Raw genomic sequence first — 8,468 nt, 5'->3', positions numbered from 1 at the left:
TCCCTGTCCCCACCCCCACCTTGCCTCACCTCACCTCACCTCACCTCGGGGAGAAGCCGCTCCCTGCCCTGCATGAGGAATGAGGAGCTTACCTTTGGTAAGTGTCCCATGCCAACCCCAGTGCCTCCACCTCACTCTGTACCCAGCTCCCCTCTAGGCGGGTGCGTGGCATTAAAAAATTGGTGCGCGGCAAGATTTTTAATTGTGCGCAACCACACATGCGCGCAGCTTAGAGGGAACCTTGCCAGAGGCTGTTCTACAGGGGCCCCTGGGCTGTGAAGTCATGCAGTCTCCCTAATGATCAGTAGCCTGGATTCCCCACAGATCCACCCTTTCTCCTTCCCTGCCATGTCCAATAAAGCACAGCGTGCAGGATTAGGGGGCAGTGCATGGTTGCTTATAGTAGCCCTATGCAGCACTGCCCCATGCACAATTGCTTGCTGGCTGCAGGGCTCTGCCCCAGAGCCAAGGGCTGGAGCAGAAGGGAGATCCACAAATGGAGGATGTAAATAGCAGTTTCTCAGCCAAATCTAATTTTTGTGCCACGGCCGAATCTAGGGCTCTGCTAATGGGGATCCAATTCACTGCTAATGGGGATCTTCCCTTAGCTAAGCATGAGGCCTAGGCAGGCATTTGTGGTATGCCAAGATGCCTGGGTTCCTTAGTATGTTGGCATTGATTTACCATGGGTCTCCAGTGTCTGGGGGCCAATGCCTGTATTTGCTTCCCTCAGGGGCAATTGCCGAGTGGGGGGTGGTAAGGAGGGTCCCCCAGTGGGTGATCACTGAGCCTGGAAATGCCAGTGGCACTTCTGGTTTCACTGGAAGTGCCGCTGGGGGACCAAGTACCTCCTAGAGGGCCTGACCTGCAGCACCCCAACCCCTAGGCCAGTGCCTGGGGGCATGGCGCCCCAGTACGCCATTGTGTGTCAGTATTCAGTAAGCCAGCCTAGCGCTAACCACCTGTTAGGAACACCTGCTGGGAGATGGCAGGACTCAGTCAGTAACCCGGCCCTGTGTCATCTAGAACCAGAACTGCTCTGTGCTACATGTATGGGTCACTTAGCTCAGATGGCTGAGCCACCAAGTCCAGAGCAACAACAGTTTGGTGACAACAGCACCCCACCAAGATCTAGGCTGGCACTTCCTGAAAGCTGGAACAAAGGCAAGGCAGACTCTTCCCTGCTCCTTTGCTATACTAAAAGCACACCTACATGTTCATTAATACACCATGGTTACTGTGCATTAAGTTTAGTACTTGGTTAACCGAGTACTAAATCAACGTGCAGTAAGTCATGCCACTGTGCAGTAGTGCCGGTGCATGAGTTTTTAGTAATGCTTACTGCACAGTAGCCTAACACTACTGCCCAGTATCATATTAGCATGGTTTTTGCCTGGTATGCTAATGCACAGTGTTATTAGGCTGCTGTGCAGTTAGTGTCTCATGTAGACACACCCTAAGAGAAGGAACAAGAGCCCAGCAGGAGACCAAGCCTCCATGTGGCAGATGTTCTGGTCTGTTACTGCCCTCTGCACTTCTCCACCCAAGCAATGGGTCTAAGCATGTGGGAGATCTGTCCCTCCCTCCCTGGGCAACTGCACTGCACTTCCCCTGGCAGCCCCTAAGAGAAGGCCATGGCCAGTTCTGGCTGAAACGGTCCCAGGGGATCAGGAATGTAAGCCCTGAGGCTCCAGGGAAATGGGCAGGGGGCACAGAAAAAGTCATCTTGAAAAATTCAGCTTTGTGGCTTAGCCATCCTGTGCCATGCCAGGAGGAGGGATGGAGCAAAGGCAGTGGAGTGTCCCCACACATCTGACAGGTACACACAGGCTGTCTTCAGCATTCAGGTGCTTCCCCATTCTGAGACTTTTCTTCCTTGTCACAGTGATCCCACAGTTTCCCTCTTCTCTCTTCATCCTGTTAGGATACCTCACCCTTTCACTTGGTAGTTGTTGCTCAGCTGGGTTAGCCAGGAAGCAGTGCCTCGCTCCACCCCTCCATGCCTGCCCAGAGATGTCCCTAGCTCTCACTGACTCAGTACTGAGAGATGGAAGTCATCTCCTCCTGACCGTCCCTCTCCCAGATGGTGCAGCAAAGCCAGCACAGGTGGCTCTCCAAGTGGCAGCAGATTGGGGAAATAGCTGGCTTCTGCACTGGCCTAGAAGGAGCTCTGACATTAGTCAGAACTGTCCCTCCACTGGCTGCAATGTAGCTTTGGGAAAAATACTCCCAGGGAGGAAACAGGCAAGCAGTCACCTAAAACAGAGCCCATTATACCCCGCACGTGGGCATAAGCACTCAGAAACCCTATGCGAGGATGTTGACACAGAGGGAAGGGGCGGGTTCTGTGGGTAAAACTCTGACCTGGGATGTCAGAGACTCAGGTTGAAGCCTCAGTTCCTCTATAGACTTCCTGTGTGATGCTGGGCAAATCAGACAAGGCCAGATCCTGTCCTAACCACTGTGGCTAGGGACAGACATTACACATAAACTGATTTCAGAGTTTCAGAGTTTCGTTTAAGTGAACAAAAACTGGTTTAAACCTGTAACAGAACAGAAGTTCAGTGCACATAAACCGGTTTGAAAATGGCTGAAACTGGTTTGAGATAAACCTGGTTGAATGTAATATCAGATTTAACTGATTTGGGTCAAACCAGTTTATGCAATGTCTGTCCCAGACCCCTTCCTGGTTTAAGTTAAATCAGAGTTCCCCAGCATCCCAGCACACCCTCTGGGCTGGGCAGGACTCTCTGAGAGGGACTTGATCAGGATGGGACAGAATTGTACATAAGCAGCAGGGGCTTGTCTATGCCAAGGTGGTAGTATGTGCACCCTGGCTTTCCCACCAGTTCCTGAGGCTCCAAAGCCAATTCAGTGGGCCTCTCCTAGGCACGTGCCTCTGTGCTTACTCTCAAGCCCTCAGTCTTGGGCAGGCCTGAGATCAACTGCTGGGGCCAACTCTGGGCCAACCCTCAGTGGTGAACTTCTGGGCCTGGAGCATACCCATGGACTCAGGTGGGTAAGACTTGACATCTCCAGCCCTCTTGTCTCCAGTCTGGGTACTGAGGTGGCATGGACAGGGCCTTACATACCTATGTGACGCTTGCAGGTGGAATGGGATCTGCTCCTAGGTCTCTCTGTGCCTGTTTCCATCTGTAACGCAGCACAAACAACTCTGCCTGTCAGTGTCTATGTACTGCCTAGACAAGACCCAGCTGGTCCTGATACCCTGGATGGGACTGGTTGCAGGCTGCCTGAGTGCCCTCAGATGGCCCCTCTTAAAGTGTTTCGTTGTGGCTACTGCATATAAACAGCAGCCCTCAAAGTGCTCTAGGGGACTGTAATAAGATAAGTTTTCTTCTGTCTTGCTTTAGTGCTCCTTGGCTCCCTGTTTTCTCGGCTTGAACCTTTGCCCAGCTAGAATCCTAACCTGCCTCTTCTGCCTTGCTCCTGCCTACCTGGGCCCTCAGCTCTGGACTTTCAGTTTGTGAACACTGTAGCACCTCCAGCCCCTCATGTCTGAGTTGTCCCCATGATGCTGCCTTCTCTGGAACTGGGGCTGTAAGATAGACCACCAAAGAATTGGTTCCTTGTCCTTCAGCAGAGCGGAGGATGACCCCCACCACCCCCAGAGTCAGAAAAGGGAGCACACATACCTCAGAGTGTTGCAGGGCACTAAGGTGCCTGCTCCTTTAAGGGCAGAAACTGCCTAGAAGGAGGGCCTTAGGAGCCAAGCAGAACCCCCACAGATGCAGGTTGCCATAGCAGCAAGCTAACAAGGGAATTAGCTAGCACTTGCACCTGGTCAGCTGACCAGACGAAGCAGGGCCCTGGGCACATATAAGCTTCAGGGCTGGGCCTGGAGGTAGTAGTACTCTGGCAGCAGCTGGGAGGGAAGGAGTTAGTGCAGAAAAAGCTCTGTGGAGCTGATTGGTTGCCTGTTTGGCTGCTGAAGTAAGACTAATGGTGTCTAGGAGCTCCTAAAGTTCCCAGGGATAGGAGGCATTACATTGCTGAGGGAGAAACTGGCCCTCTTAAAGGTTCAGGGTGTGGCCTCCAGTGTCCTAGTTATTATTATTATTAGGTTGTAGCCTAGGGATTCATATTTCTGTTGTTGTTTAGTCCGGTGGACCAGGATGAGGCTACTGGGGATAAGGAGACCTCACTGGGGCACACTGCAGTGTGGAGAGCCCAGCACCAGAGGGGTATGCAGACAGGGGCCAAGGGCCCACTGATGGCAGGAGGCCAAGCTAGCCTAAGGCCTCAGAGGCACAATGTTTGACTACCATCTCTGAGGCATGGGGTGTGATAAAGGGGTGGTTTTGGAGCCACGTATCTAGCCCATAAGGCTTGGGTGTCCTCCAAGGCACTTACTTAGAGTGGGACCCAGCAAGGGGTCTAAGAACCCACAAGACTTAGTGGGGTCCACCAGGACCATGACTGTAGCTACTTGAAGGCAGCCTCCCTATCTACTATTTATTATAACCATCAAGACATGGCAAATGAGATTAGAAGGCACCCACAGGGCGAAGCTGGCATGATCACAGGGCCCTAGGGGTATCATGGCTGTCTCTAGGGACCCCACCCTGTGACATAGAGGGAAAGCAAGTCTCCTTTCCCAGTCAGTTGCACAAATTTGCAGTGACTGGGCAAGTCTGGCCTTTGCAAGTACTAGGGGTGAAGGGACTATGCCACACAGGGAGGGACGCAACCCACATTCAAAGGCTGAGACTTGGACTTTGGAGTTTGCCCACTGTAGATCTAGAAGACTGGGGAGGTGGCCATGTCTGCAGATGATCAGAGTTCCTCATAGGGCCTGTGCTGTCATGGATGAAATATTAATGACCAAGCCAGTACTTCACCTGACATTAGAACATAAATGTTTAAAATGTTCCTGAGGCTCCAAGACAACTTTTCTCCCCGCAGTAAGTTTGCTTTTTGCACAACCCTCATGCTTGCTTCCTACCCAAACAGGATGTGGGGGTACTAGGATGTGCCAGGAGAGAGGTTGTCCCATTATCCATCTGGAAACAGGACAGTGCCCAAAAAAGGCATAGGGAGCCTTTTCCAGACTCAAGGGGTATGAACAAGCCTCCTAACTCAGGGGTGTGAACCTGGATCCACCTTCCAGACCTGTAGCCTGATCCTGCCCACTGCCCCCAACTCCCACTGAAGTCAATGATGCTTGAGGGTGCTCAGCATCTATCAAGATCAGACCTTTCTGGAAATCCAGCATTACCACAAATGGTATTTACAGCAAATTCATGGCTAATCTGGGCATTTGCATCATCCGTGTGAACACATCCTCCAAGCCAAAGTCCCTGGGCCCAAATATTGCTCTCATTGCAAATGGACCTGGTGGTAAAGTTTTCATATCTGGACATTTATATGAAATTTTAAATTTCAAACTTTGAGAAATAAAGGGGAGAAATATCCATACAATTTCCCTCTTTGTATGGTTTGTTTGCTGTACTAGTAGCAAAGCCGATAACACATTCTTGACTCTCAGCATCTTAAAGAATCAAGAAAAAATTGGGATGAGGGGGAAAGAAACTGTTTCCCCCCAAAATTCTGACATTTTCTTTTTTTTGGCTAACTCTAATTGCCATTCAACAGAGCTGGACAGCCTACAGGCCTTGGCCTCTGCAGTCTCTCTCAAGTCCATGGTACCCAAGTGAAAGTGAAACTGAAAGGAACCAACAGTCAGGGCTGCTGTGGATCATTTATTTAGTGAGGGGGAAAGGGGTGGGTGATGAGAAATTCGGGTACTCCTCTGTAGGACTTCCAGGTACTGTATTGCTAAGAATTTACTCTTGTGTGTAAACCCTGATACTGTAGCATAATAATAGGATGATTCAGCACATTGTGGGATGCCATCAGCAAAGACTTTTTCTTAAGGCTTAACATTTTAAACAAGAAATCATCCAGTTAACAGAAGCCAAATGCAGTAGAAAAAATAGTTCTACAGGTTGCAGTCCAACTTAGTCCCCTGAGCCCATATACCTGGGAAAGGGAAAGCTGAGCCGGCACGAATTCCTCATCACTGTTCTTGCCACTGGTTGTCTTGATGTGCTAATACTGCGCAACATCCAGGTTAATCGCTGTATGTGTTCACGCAGAGGGATGCACTCTCAGAGGTTTGTGGAGGAAATTATATGAATGTCTCCCCCCACGGAAGATCTGGATCTTGCGCCCACTCAAGGCAATAGCAGAGCTTCCATTGACTTTAGTGCTGCAGGACCAGGCCCTAATGCAGGGGGTCATCTTTGCCCCCTTCCAGCACAGGGTCTACCGAAGAACTGTATGTACCTACTACCATTGCCAACTTGAGACCTGGGTCCTTTGGTAGCTATGTGTGCTGGTAGTGTTGTAGGTTGCAGATACAAACCCTGCTCACAGCACCACTGGGGTCTGGTTACAAATGCACAGAATTCTGCATTATTCATCCTTGCGGCATGGTCAAGTTAAAAACACATCTTAGTGTCTGCACACATCCCCTCAACCACACAAACCCTCTTAATAGAGTTCCTAACATGGTGAAATCCCATGAGCTGCATCATACTTCCTCCTTACTGCAGGCTCCTAGCAATTCCCCTCACAAGTGGTCATCATGTGAGGGCAAGAGATGAGGTCTGGGCTCTATAACATGGCATTGACCTGTGATACCAGGTCAGGTGTTATTTAAAATCAGTGCTTGGGAGGTACTGCAAGAGAAGCCATGGGGCTGTGTCTGGACATCAGACTGAGAGAGCTGGATCCTCCTGGCTCCAGCTTAGACTTCCTGGGTGACCTTGGCCAAGTCACATATGAAACCAATGGCACATCAAGTGACCCCTCCCGCCCCTGGTAATACCCCTGGGTCCATCTCTTACACTAGTCAGGGAGTGACTCTACAAAGGCTCAGCTGCACTGGGGGAAAGATGTGGAGGCCAGAAGGTCATCTCTGCACCCAGGAAAATCTTGGCCAGTGGGAGCAGGTGAATGACTACTGCTGGGGATTAGGAGTTAGCATGTAGCATCAGCAGGTTGCTGTTAATAGGAAACAGTTAACATCTGAAAAGGAGTTTTTACAACTCCCCTTCTGCCTTCCCTCCTCCAAAACTCCCCCAAGGAGAACATAACTAGTGTAATAAGCCACCCCCGAGACACACACATGCACACGCAACTCCAAACCAGCCTTCCCCATGCCTCACACTAAGCACGCTCCACTCCAGTCCAGCTGGTTTTGCTTCGAGCCTGCTCCGTCTGTGCACATTAAGGCGCTTTCTGGGTCTGAACTGCTTTTGGCAAGCTAGGCTTCTGTTTGCCTATTCCCCCACCTCCATCCCTAGCTCCCCCCTCCCCAATCTAAACACTGCCAGGGACATTGCAAATCAGAAAGAAGCCTCGAGGGCAAATCGGTACAAATGAGAGCAAGCAAGAGGGTGGAGAGGGGGAGGGAGAGGGGGTGGTGGTGAAGCTTCGTTGGATTGTGCTTCTGTTCCTGAGTTTGATGTATTTCGAGAAACACACATATACACGCTATAAAGGAATTGCTTTCATAACCACTACACCCAGCTACGTGGGCCTGTGGCAGGTGCGGGTGTGCCCAGCGAGACCTCATTCCTCACATCCACCCCCAGCCCATCCACCCCACCTGCAGCATTTTCCTGCTGTGCCCTCCCTGCCCGGGCGATCACAGGAGGCGTTGGGGGTGAGCAGGCAGACTAGTGAGCAGGGCAGTCGGGGGGTGAGTCCGTAAGTCATGAAATTTTTATTGTTTTTGGAAGAAGTGAGGGAGGGAGGGTCAAGCACGGGATGGAAGGAGGAAATCTTTGATATTTCTCTCTGCCTGGCGTTCTGCAGAGGGGCAAGGGAGGTGTGACCTTGGGAAAAGGAGGCAGAAAAGTTTTCAGGGAAATATTCTACTACAGTGAAAATATAATCTGTTTGGGGATTCTTTCCGCTCTCTAGGTTTTTTTTCTTTTCTTTTCTTGTCCTCTCTTTCTCTTTTTCCTGTTTAGAAAAGAGCAAAATATTTATCTGGTTTCATCTGGACATTTCAAAAGGATAGAGAGACGGTGGGAAGCTGGAAAAGTCTGAAAACACAGAGCATAAAGTTAGAGCTGTTGCAGTGATGTGCTTTATTTGTGAGTGTAGATAAAAGGGCATGAGGAGCTGAAGAAAAAAGATAGAGGCTTAGTAGGAAGTTGTATGCATGTATCTTTGGTTGCATGTATGTTCATAGGCAGATCCAATGACTGAGAGAGAGAAAAACAATCTTGTGAACCAAAACTGACCCAGCATGAACAGTTTAGCGCACTGAAGAAGAGAAAAGCTCTTTGATGCAGTCTGCCAATACCTTCTCAAGTATTTTAACTCCTTACTATTTAGAGCGTTTGGCACCAAGGAGGTCAGATGTGGTCTTTCTGCTTGGATGCACCCCCTAATGCTTTGTCCAATTGCTTTTGGTGGTAATTTGCTCTTGC

The sequence above is a fragment of the Crocodylus porosus genome, unplaced genomic scaffold (assembly GCF_001723895.1).
Source record: "Crocodylus porosus isolate Cpor-Errol unplaced genomic scaffold, CroPor_comp1, whole genome shotgun sequence".
NCBI classification, from domain to species: Eukaryota; Metazoa; Chordata; order Crocodylia; family Crocodylidae; genus Crocodylus; species Crocodylus porosus.
Note: the sequence above shows the minus strand (reverse complement) of the source record.